The sequence below is a fragment of the Stomoxys calcitrans genome, chromosome 5 (genome assembly GCF_963082655.1).
Source record: "Stomoxys calcitrans chromosome 5, idStoCalc2.1, whole genome shotgun sequence".
Lineage (NCBI taxonomy): Eukaryota > Metazoa > Arthropoda > Insecta > Diptera > Muscidae > Stomoxys > Stomoxys calcitrans.
This window is the reverse complement of record NC_081556.1, coordinates 83,292,631-83,308,547: the sequence shown is the minus strand read 5'-3', so window position 1 is coordinate 83,308,547 and position 15,917 is coordinate 83,292,631.

The following is a 15,917-nucleotide window of genomic DNA, read 5'->3' as shown; positions in this document are numbered from 1 at the left end:
TCAGTTTGTTATCTTCCCAGAGGAAAAAATGTTGGCACTTTATTTTTTATACCATACATCATGTAGCGCTAGGCAAATTTGTTCGTAATATACAGTCATAGTCATTATTAAGTGTATGGATCAACTTGGAAACATTTAGGTCGATCTAGTAGTGATCTGTCTTTCCATGTTAATTGGTGATGCTTTGATGTCTTGATAATGGTGATTGAACGATGATGGGGTTGGAGGTAAAGGACTGCTCAAGTCGAATCGAAATAAAGGGTGATTTTTTTGAGGTTAGGATTTTCATGCATTAGTATTTGACAGATCACGTGGGATTTCAGATATGGCGTCAAAGAGAAAGATGCTCAGTATGCTTTGACATTTCATCATGAATAGACTTACTAACGAGCAACGCTTGCAAATCATTGAATTTTATTATTTTTGAATTTTTATTTTTTTGGGACCGTGAGTTGTGTTAAGACACTCGACATCCTTTTGTCAATTTGGCTCAAATCGGTTAAGATTTGGATATAGCTGCCATACGGACCTAACTCTCGAATTAAGCCCTTGGGCCCATAAAAGGCGCATTTATTGTCCGATGTCGCCGCAATTCGGGACTGTGAGTTGTGTAAGGCCCTTCAATACCCTTCTTCAATTTCACTCAGATCGGTCCAGATTTGGATATAGCTGCCATATAGACCGATCTCTCGATTTAATGTTTTGGTATTTGGTCCAAATCGTATCATATTTCGATATAACTGCTGTGGAATATAAGGTATGCAATTTTTACCGGATTTTGATGAAAGGTGGTTAACATATATACCCGAGGTGGTGGGTATCGACCACCTTCAGCCCGGCCGAACTTAACGCCTTTTTACTTGTTTGCATATAAACTTGATCTTCTGGTCTCATAAAATCGTATTTTAGTTATATATAGCCGCTATATAGACCAATCTCCATACTTTAAGTTTTGAGGCAATAAATTGGTAATTTCTCATCCGATTACGATAAAATTTGGAACAGTGAGTTCTGGTAGACCCCTTTCCATTTCTGTGAAGTGTGGTTCTGAACGGGCTATATGTGGATATAGATGCCCTTAGACCGACCGCCTGATCTCCCGATATATGGTATTGAGGCCATTAAAGATTCATTTATTACCCGAATTCGATGAAATTTGGCACAGTGTGATCTGGTACACCCCTACTCATTCCTGTCAAATGTGGTCCAGATCGGACCATATTTGGATATAGCTGCAATATAGACCAATCTCACGATGTAGTGTAATAAGCCTATAAAAGGAGCATTTTTTATCCGATTTCAATGAAATTTGGCACCCCTCTCATTTCTTTGAGAACCTGTCTGATTTAGCGGATGTGAACATTCGCAAGTTATTGGGCTTTTTAAAGCAATCTGGATGGTTCAACGGTAGGAACTAGAAGGCATCTTCCTTCTTCTGTTCCTGTCATATCACAATGGTCGAAAACTTTAAGTGAGTATGATGGCAGACTGCCACTTAAACCTAACCTACTTTAAGAAAGCTATGAGTTCCAGGTATTGCAAAAAACCTAAACTATTCTGTAAAGAGGACACAATTTACTTCCATTCGTTAGTTATACCGTATGTCATTCAGGATACACAAATGCCAGCCTTGCTCTATGAAGACATTAATCGCTTATTATGCCTAATTCTTATACATACTATGAAAACGCGGAATATGTTTCTGTCCCTGTGCTGTTAAATAGCAAACCTTCAAGGCAAAATATCAACCATCACGTGGAAAAGCAATTAATAATAAAAGTTAATATTTTAAGCGTTTGAAATCCCCTACCAATCGCTATTCCCATGTCCATATTCTAGCATATAGGCGACAGTGTAGCTATGGGAAGGTAAAGTTCTTCGGAGTGTATTAACCTGATACACATTTTCTTTGAATACTATCACTGCTGTTGCCATTGTCCCCATGAGATGTTTTTTATTTTGCCCCAGTTAATTAAAAAGTCTATTTAAATCAGAAAATAAGACGTCTCGTGCTTTTTGCCTACATGAATTCTCAACATCATACAACGCACGTCCTAGTATAATTTTCTGTCACGTTTGCATTCAAATATGTTTCCATATAACTGTCTGCTTAAATTCCCATTACGTTGAAATGTTGGTGATCAATTTAGGAATTTAACACAATGGAGTGTTGAAATACCTTTCACCCCAAGATGAAACATATAGAATGTCCTATGTTTATAACAGTAGGAAATATTTATTTGAGATTGACGTGACTTTCAATGACTACAATGTGCTCGACAGTTACAACATTCGTTGTCTGTCCGACCTATTTTTAAGCATACAAGCAATGAGAAACAGGTAGAAAAGTACATTCACCACTATGGAGATATATTTAATACTACATTAGTATCCAAGGAATCCTTGAGGAGCTTCAGACCATTTAATTCACACGGACCCGATGGAATATTTCCGGCGTTACTACAGAAAGAGGCAGACTATCTGACGCCTCGTCTGGCCGAAATTTTCACAGCGTGCTTAGGATTTGCATATACTCCGAAAGCCTGGCAGGTGGTAAAGGTAGTGTTTATTCTCAAGCCCGGCAAGGCAAATTATGCGACTCCAAAGGCCTACAGACCCATAAGCGTCCTTACGTCCTTTCTTCTCAAAACCATGGAGCGTATTGTGAACACCATGATAAAGAGAAGGACATCCAGCGAACTGCTCAAATACAAACAGCATGTCTATGCCAAGGGAAGGTCGGTGGAGACTGCCCTGCACGAGATTGTGCATAAAATAGAAGAATCCTTCGATGCCAAAACGTACACACTGGCGGTATGCATTGACATCGAGGGGGCTTTAACAATGTGCGGAACGACACACTGATCCATTAGTTAGGTTAGGTTGAAAAGAGGGTGCAGATATTAATCCGCCCCATGCCACCATAGACATACACCTAAGCCTGTAATCGGCTTGTTGTGCCCTTTAGAAACTAAAGAGTAACAATCCCTGAATGTTTTCCATTCCACGCCCCTAAGTTGGTTCATGTCTGATATTGTGTCTCCACCTAAGACCGGTTCGACGCGAAAGCCGGGCAACGACAAAGGAAATGCTCCAACGTCTTATCATCTTCCCCGCATGCCCTACACATGCTATCACCTGCTACACCGATTTTTCATAAGTGAGCTCAAAGTCCTATGTGTCCCTTTATGATACCAATAGCTATACTGACCTCCTTCTTGCTTCCTTTCAGTAATAGGCTCGTCTTCTCACGATCTGGATTCCCCATAGGATTTTCGCCGTCCTACCAATCCATTCCTTAGACCATTAACGGGTGGACCCGGTCCTTAGAGACTGGATAAACCATATGCTAAGGAACAGGTGGATAAATTGTGTGTCTCATGGCATAAATATAAGGGAGAAAGTGGCACAGGGGGTGCATTTTATCGCCACTCCTATAAGTGACCACCATAAATGACCTATTACGGATGCTGACTGAGGAGGTATTTGAACCCGTCTGCAACGCAGTCAATGTTATAATACTTTTTAGGGGGTAAGGATCCGAACGAGCTATGCAGAAGTGCCGAAAGGGTCTTGCATATGGCATATGACTGCGCTAGACCCAGAGAGGTCTCAATGTTAACCCAGAGAAAACTGAAAAATGCCTGTTCACGAGGAAGATGAAGGTGGGCCAATTTAATGCACCACATTTCCTCAATAAGACGATTTCGATACAATAAGTATAGTCCGATTCAAGTTTAAGCTCAATAATAAGTGGACTCCTTTTTATAGCCGAGTCCGAATGGTGTGCCGCAGTGCGATACCTCTTTGGAGAGAAGTTTTATTTCGAGAGAAGTTTTGTTTCGATATCTGAAAAGGTCAAATACTTAGGTGTGATCTTACAAAGGAAACTGAATTGGAGGTGTCACATTCAGGAGCGTACTGAGAAGGCTCACAGATGTTGGGCACTATGTAGACGGACCGTAGGCTCGAAATAGGGCCAGAATCCGAGGACAGTCTATTGGCTGTACAGGAGCTAGATTAGACCAATATTTACTTACGCCTCAGTAGTTTGGTGGAGTGCTCTGAACCATACAACAGGTTCAGAGAACATGTGGCCTTGGCATAGGCGGAGCGATATGAAGACTATTCTAGATATCCGACCCATTGACATACAGATTAAATGTAAGGCAGCCACTGCGGCTATGAGACTTAAGGCGATTGAAGAATGGATTGAGGATAGGAGCAGCTCATACCATAGCGGTATAATCGAAGCGACGATAGACTGCCTGACCCTAATAAGGGCCTGCAGCGGAGATCCGGGCGATCACGGAATGCGTGAGGTGTTGTGGTACTAACGCAAGGATGTCGAGTGTGAACATCTTTATGGACAGTAAAATTGCCATAAGGGCAATAACAACCAGGACGGTAAGGTCACGAACAGTCTTGCAATGTAAGAAGGAGATTAAAGCCTTCTCTGATGATGGGAATATCCGCATCTTTTCGGTACCGGGCAATAACGGAGTAAGGGGAAATGAAAGGGCAGACGATTTGGCGGTGAAGGCCAGGGAACTGACGTCAATAAACTTGGTTAACCCGAAGCCTTTCGGATCGACACAGTCCGAGTTAAGGGAGTGGACGACGGATGCGCATGCAACATTGTGGAAAAGCGAAACGGTCGGTAGGACGGCGAAAATTTAATGGGGGGATCCAGATCGTGAGAAGACGAGGCTATTACTGAAAGGAAGCAAGAAGGAGTTCAGTATAGCTATTGGTATCATAACGGGGCACATAGTACTACAAGCTCACTTAAGTAAAATCGGAGCGGCACGTGATAGCTTGTGTAGGGCATGCGGGGAAGATGATGAGACGTTGGAGCATTTCCTTTGTCATTGCTCTGCTTTCGCATCCAACAGGAGGAGATACAATATCAGACATGAACCAACTTAGGGGAGTGGTATTGAAAACAATTAAGGATTTTGTAAGTAGCACGCAATTCCTAACTTAAAATTTTATTGTTAGAGGTTACCTTATAGTTTTTAGAGCGCACAACAAGCCGATTAGGTGTATGTCCATAGTGGCATGGGGCGGATTAATGTCTGCATCCTCTTTTCAACCAGACCTAACCTAACCTAACATTAGTATGTATTAGAACGACATACATTTTTCAGCGAAATCAAGTGAAAACAAGTAAAAAGGCGTTAAGTTCGGCCGGGCCGAACTTTGGATACCCACCACCTCGGGAATATATGTAAACCACCTTTCATCAAAATTCGGTGGAAATTTCATACCGTATGTCCCATATCAGTTATATCAAAATATGTTCCGATTTGGACCAAATACTAAAAGTTCACTAGCTATATCTAAAAATAAACCGATCTGAACCATATACGACACGGATGTCGAAAAGCCTAACATAAGTCACTATGTAAAATTTCAGTGAAATCGGATTATAAATGCGCCTTTTATGGGACCAAGACCTTAAATCGCGATATCGGTCTACATGGCAGCTATATTCAAATCTCTACCGATCTGGGCAAAATTGAAGAAGGGCTTCGAAGAGCCTCACCAAACTCATTGTCTCAAATTTCAGCGACATCGGACAATAAATGCGTCTTTTATGGCCCCAAAACCTAAAACGTAGATATCGGTCAATATGGCAGCTATATCCAAATCTGAACTGATCTGTGCGATATTGCAGAAGTATGTCAAGGGGTTTAACTTAACTCACTGTCCCAAATTTTGGCGACATCGGATAATAAATAAGCATTTTATGGGCCCAAAACCATAAATCAAGAAATCGGTCTATATGGCAGCTATATCCAAATCTGAACCGATCTGGGCCAAATTGAAGAAAAATGTCGAAGGGCATAACACAACTCACTGTCCCAAATTTCAGCAAGATCGGATAATAAATGTGGCTTTTATGGGCCTTAGACCCTAAATCGGAGGATCGGTCTATATGGCAGCTATATCCAAATCTGAACCGATCTGAGCCAAATTCACGAAGGACATTTTAGGGCCTAACACAACTCACTGTCTCTAATTGTAGCAAAATCGGATAATAAATGTGGCTTTATGGGACTTAGACCATAAATCGTATGATCGGTCATATTGCAGCTATATTCAAATCTGAACCGATCTGAGCCAAATTCACGAAGGACATTTTAGGGCATAACACAACTCACTGTCTCTAATTGTAGCAAAATCGGATAATAAATGTGGCTTTTATGGGCTTAATACCCTAAATTTGAGGATCGGTCTATATGGCAGCTATATCCAAATCTGAACCGATCTAAGCCATATTGACGGAGGATGTCGAAGGGCCTAACACAACTCACTGTCCCAAATTTCAGCAAAATCGGATAATAAATGTGGCTTTTATGGGCCTAAGACCCTAAATCGGCCGATCGGTCTATATGGGGGCTATATCAAGATATAGTCCGATATACCCCATCTTCGAACTTGACCTGCTTATGGACAAAAAAAGAATCTGTGCAAAGTTTCAGCTCAATATCTCTATTTTTAAAGGCTGTAGCGTGATTTCAACAGACAGACGGAGAGACGGACGGACATGTCTAGATCGTCTTAGATTTTTACGCTGATCAAGAATATATATACTTTATAGGGTCGGAAATGGATATTTCGATGTGTTGCAAACGGAATGACAAAATGAATATACCCCCATCCTTCGGTGGTGGGTATAATGAGAGAATCAATTAACAAAAGACCATTTTATTGCAATATTACTGCAATTCGGACGAACATATATATGAGAGCTATATATTAATCTGAACCGATTTCGAAAAAGCTTTACAGACATTGTGGAAGTCGTCGAGAAAATCATTGTACGAAGTTTTGGGAAGAGTGGTCAATAAATGCGCTTGCAGTGGCTCTAGAAGTGAAAATCGGGTGATATATATAAAAATATATATGAGATCTATATCTCAATCTCGACCGAAATTGAAATTCCCCAGTAATGTCGAAAGTCATAAAAAGTCCTTCCTGCCAAATTTCGAGAAAATCGGTTAGCAAGGATAGGATGGGGGTATACTAATTTCATCATTCTGTTTGTATCTACTCGAAATATTCGTCTGAGACCCCATAAAGTATATATATTCTTGATCGTCGTGACATTTTATGTCGATCTGGCCATGTTCGAAGGAGTAAAACTAGCCGCTTCAAATCTTGTACCAATACTTCTTATAAGTGTAGATCGGTTGGTATCGTAAATGGGCCATATCGGTCCTTGTTTTGATATAGCTGCCATATAAACCGATCTTGGGTCTTGACTTCTCGAGCCTCTAGAGGGTGTAATTTTTATCCGATTGGAATGAAATTTATCACGACGTGTTTTGTTATGTGCCAACTGTGCCAAGTATGGTTCAAATAGGTCCATAACTTTATATAGGTGCCATGTAAACCGATATTGGGTTTTGATTTCTTGAGTCTCTAGAGAGCGCAATTCTTAGCCGATTGGAATGAAATTTTGCACGAGGTGTTTTGTTATAATTTCCAGTAACTGTGCCAAGTACGGGTGAAATCGATGTATATCCTGATATAGCTGTCATATAAACCGATCTGGGGTCTTGACTTCTTGAGCATTTAGGGGGCGCAATTATTATCCGATTTGCAAGAAATTTTGTACGACGGATCCTCTCATGACCATCAACATACGTGTTTATTATGGTCTGAATCGGTCTATAGCCCGATACAGCTCCCATATTAATCGATCTCTCTATTTTACTTCTTGAGCCCCCCAAAGGGCGCAATTCTTAATCGAATTGGCTGACATTTTACACAGGTCACCAGCATATAATTTAATTGTGGTCAAAACCGGACCATATCTTGATATCGCTCCAATGGCAGAGGAATTTTTTTTTTAATCCTATTTTTTTTGCCTAAGAAAAAATGCCGGGAAAAAAACTCGACAAATGCGATCCATGGTGAAGGGTATATAAGATTCGGCGCGTCCGAACTTAGCACGCTTTTACTTGTATTGCATTATTACTGAAAATCGGGAGCTATATCCAAATCTGCACCGATTTTTTCCAATTTCAATAGGCTTCGTCTCTAGGCCGAGAAACATTTCACTTTCACTTTAATTGGCTATGACAGAATATTTCTTCCACTAGCCGAACGTAGAATAGCGTTCCAAGCGCCTCGATCTTCTGCGCTCATTCTAAAATCTCTGACACCAAGTTTCGAAGTGTCTCCCACAACTTGATCTTTCCATCGGGCTTTTGGTCTTCCAGGTTTGCGTGTACCACCGTGTTTGCCTTCAAAAGTCTTCTTTGCTGGAGATTCTTCATCCATTCTGACAACATGACCTAGCCAACGCAGCCGTTGTATTTTGATGCATGTAACTATGCTATCGTCGTCATATTGCTCATACAGCTCGTGGTTCATACGCCGCCTATATTCTCCGTTAACGCAAAGTGGTCCATATATTTTACGAAGAATCTTTCTAAAATACTCCAAGCACTGCCTCATCTGCTTTCACAAGTACCCATGCTTCAGAACCATATGACAGCACGGGTAGTATCAGTGTCTTGTAAAGTGTAGTCTTCGTCTGTCGAGAGGTGGCCTTGATTCTAAACTGCTTACTTAGTCCAAAGTAGCATCTGTTTGCCAGTATTATTCTTCGCTTTATCTCAAAACTGGTGTCATTCGTTTCGGTTACGGCGGTGCCGAGGTAGATAAAGTTACTGACTATCTCAAAGTTGTGGTTCCCAGCTTTCTCCATGTTCTTTATCCGGTCGGTTGTACAAGGCTTTTTGGGATTGGAAACCATCCATTTCGTCTTATCTCTATTTACTGCCAGACCCATTTTCACTGACTCTCTTTCAATTTTTTCAAAGGCTGCAGTTACTACTTCAGGTGACCGACCTATGATATCGATATCGTCGGCATAGGCGAGTAGCATGCGCTCTCTTGTGATTAGTGTGCCATATCTATTCACTTCTGCATCTCGTATAATCTTCTCCAGCAGGATATTAAAGAGATCACACGAGAGGCTGTCTCCTTGTCTGAAACCTCGTTTGGTATTAAATGGTTCGGAGAGATTCTTTCCTATTCTTACTGAGGAACGCGTATCAGCAAGTGTCATCCTGCAGAATCTTATTAATTTTGGAGGGATACCAAACTCAGACATATCTTTGAACCTAAATAAGTATCTAAGGCGGCTTTTTAGTCAACAAAGAAATGGTAGGTGCTGATTTGTCCTTCTTGGGTCTTTTCTAGGATTTGGCGCAGTGTGAATATCTGGTCTAGGGTAGATTTACCAGGCCTAAAGCCGCATTGATAGGACCCAATTATATCATTGACTTTAGGTTTTAATCTTTCACACAGTACGCTCGAGAGTATCTTGTATGCGATGGGAGGAGACTTATTCCTCTGTAGTTGGCACATTCCGTCTTGTCTCCTTTCTTGTGTACGGGACATAGTATGCCGAGGTTCCAATCATCGGGTATGCGTTCTTCTAGCCAGATTGCGCAAATAAGCTGATGCATACGCCTTATCAGCGTGTCGCCTCCGGTCTTAAATCAGCGGGTAACCCATCGGCTCCAGCTGCCTTGTTGTTCTTTAGTCGGGTTACTGCTACTTGGACCTCATTCTGACTAGGAGGTAAACATTCTATACCATCCTCTTCGCCGCCAACATCGGACACTAGCAGTTGGGTAAAATGTTCTTTCCATATCCTTAGCATGTTGTCTGTGTCAGTTACCAGATTTCCTTCTTTGTCTCTGCAGGAGGATGTGCCTGCACCAAAGCCATCGGATTGGTGTTTAATTCTTTGGTAGAATTTCCGGACTTCATTCTGACTCATGTACATCTCAATTCGCTTGCACTCACGTCTTTCAATTTCCTTTTTCTTTCTGCGGAATAGACGTTTCTCCTCTCTCCTTTTCTCCCGATACCTCTCATTCATCTGGCGAGTTGCTACTGATTGCAGGGTTGCTCTATATGCCGCATTCTTGGCTTCAGTAGCATCTCGACACTCTTGTTCGTACCATGGGTTTCTCGGAGGAGGCTTCCGATAAACAAGTACGGATTTCGCGCCATTTTCCATGGAGTGGGCAATAGTTTGCCACTGCGCCATTATATCATCGGAACAAGGAGTGCTTTCATCAAGCAGTTGGGTCAGTCGAGTGGAGTATGCCGCTGCCTTTTGTTGTGTCTGCATCTTTTCAATGTCCAGCTTCCGCGCAGTGTCAGATCGTACTTTCCTCGCCATGTTCAAACGGGTGCGAACTTTTGCTGCAACAAGGTAATGATCCGAATCTATATTCGCTCCACGGATCGATCGTACATCTAACACGCTGGATGAATGCCTTCCATCTATCACAACGTGATCAATTTGGTTTCTCGTGTTTTGATTGGGTGACAGCCATGTGGCTTTGTGGATATTTTTATGTTGAAATCTGGTGCTACTAACTACCATGTTTTTTGCCGCGGCGAAATCTATCAGCCTCAACCCATTACCGGACGTTATCTCGTGGAGGCTAAACTTTCCGACTGTTGGACCAAAAATGTCCTCCTTCCCTATTTTCGAATTAAAATCTTTCAGAACGATTTTAATATCATGGGCGGGGCTGCGGTCATATTCTCTCTCTAGGCGCTCGTAGAAAATATCCTTGGTGTGCCCGTCTTTGTCTTCCGTCGGGGCATGGGCACAAATAAGGCTGATGTTGAAGAATTTGGGTTTTATGCGAATTGTGGATAGCCTCTCATCCACCGGAGTAAAGCTGGAGACTAGGTGTTTCAGTCTCCGACTAACCACAAATCCGCAGCCAAATTCATGCCTCGTGTTATGGCAGCTATAGTATAATTCGTCACCGTTTGGTGTTGTAGTGACGCCATTCCCAGTCCATCGCACTTCCTGTAAGGCGGTTATCTCTGCCTTGTACTTGCTCCAAGATCCGACGCTCGCCGCCAGCCGCCCCTAACCTGGGAACAGACGCTGATGTTGGCCATTGATTATTTGAAGGTGCTAATAACTCGCCTTGTCATCTCGAGTATCATTGGCACTCAGTATTTAATTAAGAGCCAGTGCCACCTGACTCCTCACTGAGACTCTCCTCTCGAAAATCGCTGACTGCCCGCGGCCGCATTTGCAGCTACTCCGCATAAAAACGGAGCTTTCCACCATCCGCAACCTGTGGACGCGCCCGGTAGCTTTCAGCTAAGCTTCCCGTGATAACGATGGGCACCACACAAATCGGAGCTCAAAGTTCCAGCCTGTGTGGTGCTCATAGTCATCCCGTATCGGCCGGGAAGGACGAGAAACATACCTGTACCAAATTTGAAGACTACCGGATGAAAACTTCGACCTGTACTTTGTACATGGACAAATGTACATGGACAGACAGACGGACGGACAGACAAGATCCAATTTCAATAGGCTTCGTCTCTAGGCCGAAAAACATGCCTGTACCAAATTTTAGACTACCGGATGAGAACTGCGACCTGTTCTTTGTGCACAAATTTACATGGACAGACAGGCAGACGGACATAGCTAAATCGAATCAGAGAGTGATTCTGAGCCGATCGGTATACTTATCAATGGGTCTATTTCTCTTTCTTTTGGGTGTTAGAAACAAATGCACTAAGTTATAATACCCTGTACCACAGTAGTGGTGTAGGGTATAATAACAACTTAAGTTATATTATAGTCAGAAATCTAAGTTTCCAATAATATAAACTAAGCCGAAGTATAAGACCATATATGGACATAGCCGCCATATAGACCGATCTACCGATTTAAGGTCTTCAATATTGTCCAATATAGCTGATTAAAGTCAGTATTACTTCACATACATATTAACTACTATATGAGGACACTAAACCCTACAGTGGTAAATGAACAACGTTGTAAACATATTAAGACCAGTCTCACAACACAGCTCTTAGTCTAAAGTAAAAGTTTATGCTTTAATAATTTTTTTTTTATTTTTAATATTATTTTTCATGACAATCTTCATATATTGTGACTGGATATTACAGAAGTGTCTTAAATGAACAAAGTGATGATAAACTTTAGACAACAGATAACTTTATTATTAATGAATGTTAAATAGTTTCCTGCATAAAAATTCGTTAATAAAAAATACATATGGATGCAATATCACCATCAACACCAAGGCAACAAAGTTTAAACGACTTTGTAATAGTTTTGAACAATATGCATACCGTTTAGGCTTTTGTGTGTGCGTGTGTGTGTGTGTGAGGCGTTCCTCATGTGTGGGCGCATGTGATTAAATTGCCAGGATTTGAGAGCAGGATGCAAGTTTACTTTATACTTTTGGTCCTCTTCTTGTTCACTATCACCTTCAATACAAGGAATTGTGCAATCTTTGCACAGGAGTATAGAGTCATGTGACACACTGCAGTGACATTGTGTACTTTGGGAAAGAATAATATTGCCCTTGTTGCAAAGAAAACTTTTGTAATTCTTTTAAATCGTGCAAGCGTCTATCTGGTTTTCATCAGTTTCTAAAAGCAAGTTTAAATAAGAGCGGTAGACCTAATGATTTAAATGGAAGTAAGATAAGTTGAAACGCATAAACCATTACCGACGAATGGGTTGGGAAAATACCCAAAAATAGATATACTACAATAGCTTGCGTTGTGCAAATGGTATCCTGATGCGGATATCATTGACATAATGTGTATGAATGGAAATAGTTCAATTAAGAGAATAACAATTTCATGTCATTTTGGGATAAGAATTGGAGAAAAATGTTTTTATAGAGCAAATCTTCTAACAAAAATAGTTTTTACATCAAAAACCCATTTTAGACGCTCAAAACATGTAAAAAAATTTTAAACCAACAAGTAAAAGCGTGCTAAGTTTGGACGGGCCGAATCCTATATACCCTCCACAGTGGATCGCATTCTTCGAGCTCTTGCCACGGTAACTCTTTTTAGACAAACAAAGGATAAAATAAAAGAATTGCTATGTTATTGGAATAATATCAAGTCGTGGTTCATTTCGGACCATCATTGAACTGAATATTGGAGACCATAGTAGAAATCATTGTGTAAAATTTCAGTCAAATCTAATAAGAATTGCGCACTTTAGGGGCTGAAGAAGTAAAATAGGGAGATCGGTATATAGGGGAGCTGTATTAAGCTATGAACCGATTCATGCCATATTCAACACGTATATTAAAGGTCATGAGAGAAGCCGTTGTACAATTTCAACCAAATCGGGTAATACTTGCGCCCTTTAGAGGCTCAGTCAAGATCCCATATCGGTTTATATGGCAGCTCTATCAGGTTATGAACCGATTTGAACTATTCTTTACACAGTTGTTTAAAGTTATAACAAAACACCTCGTGCAAAATTTCAGCGAAATCGGATAAGAATTGCGCCCTTTAGAGGCTCAAGAAGTCAAGACCCCTGATCGGTTTATATGGCAGATATATCAAATTATAGACCGATTTCAACCATTCTTTATACAGTTATTGGAAGTCATAACAAAACACGTTGTGCAAAATTTCAGCCAAATCGGATAAGAATTCCGCTTCCTAGTGGCTCAAGAAATCAAAATTCTAGATCGGTTTATATGGCAGCTATATCAGGTTATGGACCGATTTGAACTATTCTTAGCACGGTTGTTGAAAGTCATAATAAAACACCTCGTCCAAAATTTCAGACAAATTGGATAAGAATTGTGCCCTCTAGCGGCTCAAGAAGTCAAGCTCCCAGATCGGTTTATATGGCGGTTATATCAAAACGTGGATCGGTACAGCCCATTTACAATCACAACCGACCTTCACTAATAAGAAGTATTTTTGCAAAATTTCAAGCGGCTAGCTTTACTCCTTCGAAAGTTAGCGTGCTTTCGACAGACAGACAGAAGGACGGACGGACGGAGGGACAGACGGACGGAAATGGCTAGTTCGACTTCAATTGTCTTGACGATCAAGTATATATATACTTTATACTATGTTTCGAGGAGTTACAAACAGAAAGACTAAATTAGTATACCCCCATCCTATGGTGGAGGGTATAAAATGTGTTCGGCCGTGCCAAACTTTGGATGAACATAAACATTCCACTAAGGAACAGGGGAAAACTACTCGCATATCAATGAGTGCAGTCCGATTCATGTTTAAGCTCAATGATAAGGGACCTCCTTTTTATAGCCGAGCTCGAACGGCATGCCGCAGTGCGATACCTCTTTGGAGAGAAGTTCTACATGGCATGGTACCTCACAACTGTAGCCAGCATTAGGAGGGGAAAACCACCGCTGAAATTTTTTTTTCTGATGGTCTTGCCAGGATTCGAACCCAGGCGTTCAGCGTCATAGGCGGACATGCCAACCTCTGCGTTACGATGGCCTCCGATATAGTAATCATCCTACTTTATTAAAACTCCACTACCATATCCATAGTTATGTCTAAATAGGGGCTGGTCTGGATTATATTTAATTCAGGTCCCGAGAACTCTTACACAAGTCACAGTTTCATCGTAATCAGGCAATGAATCCGTTTTTTATGAGAGTAAAACGCTAAATTGCAAGATAGGATATGACATTTATTTGTATACCCTCCACCATATAACACCTCGAAATATGCGTCTAAGACTCCATAAAGTATATATATTCTTGATCGTCATGACATTTTAAGTCGATCTAGCCATGTCCGTCCGTCCGTACGTCTGTATGTCAAAAGCACGCTAACTCCTCTGGAATGAGTTAAGCTAAGCGCTTGAAATTTTGTACAAATATTTTTTTTTAAGGGTGGGTCGTTTGGGATTGCAAAAGGGCCAAATCGGTTCATGTTTAGATATAGCTGCCATATAAACCGATCATGGGTCTTGACTTCTTGAGCCTCTAGAGGGCGCTCTTTTCGTCCGATTAGACTGACATTTTGAGCGTGATGTTTTAGTATCACTTTCAACAATTGTGATTAGTATGGTTTACATCGGTTCATAACCTGATATAGCTGCCCTTATGAACCGATCTTTGGTCTTGACTTCTTCACCTTTTAAAAGGGCGCAATTCTTATCCGCTTAAGCTGAAGTTTTGCACATGGTGTTTTGGTATCACTTCTAACAACTGTGCTAAGTATGGTTTACATCGTTTCATAACCTGGTATAGCTGCCATACAAATAGATCGTGGATCTTGAAATCTTGAGCCGCTAGAGGGCGCAATTCTTATCCAATTTGGAAATTTAGCATTAAGTGTTTTCTTATGACTTTCAATAACTGTGCAAAGTGTGACGCAAATTAGTGCATAACCTGATATAGCTGCCATATAAACCGATCTGGGATCTTGACTTCTTGAGCCTCTAGTTGGCGCAATTCACATCTGATTTGGCAGAACACATGTACAACGGCTTCTCCCATGACCTTCAACATACGTGTGCAATATGGTCTGAATCGATATCGATATACAGCTGCCATTTATTTATTATCCGATTTTGCTGAAATTTGAGACAGTTAGTTGTGTAAGGCCCTTCGATACCCTTCTTCAATTTGGCTCAGATCGGACAAGATTTGGATATAGCTGCCATATAGACCGATCCGCCGATTTAGGGTCTTAGGCCCATAAAAGCCACATTTATTATCCGATTTTGCTGAAATTTGGGAGAGTGATTTTTTCTAGACCCTTCAACATTCTTCTTCAATTTTGCCCAGATGGGTCCAGATTTGGAAATAGCTGCCATATAGACCGATCTCTCGATTTAAAGTCTTGCACCCATAAGAGCCACATTAATTGTCCGATTGTGCTAAAATTTGGGACAGTGAGTTGTGTTAGGGCCTTCGACATCCTCCGTCAATTTGGCTCAGATCGGTCCAAATTTGGACATAGCTGCCATATAGACCGATCCTCCGACTTAGGGTCTTTGGCCGATAAAAGCCACATTTATTTTCCGATTTTGCTGAAATGAGTGTTCTTAGGCCTTTTCACATCTTTCTTTAATT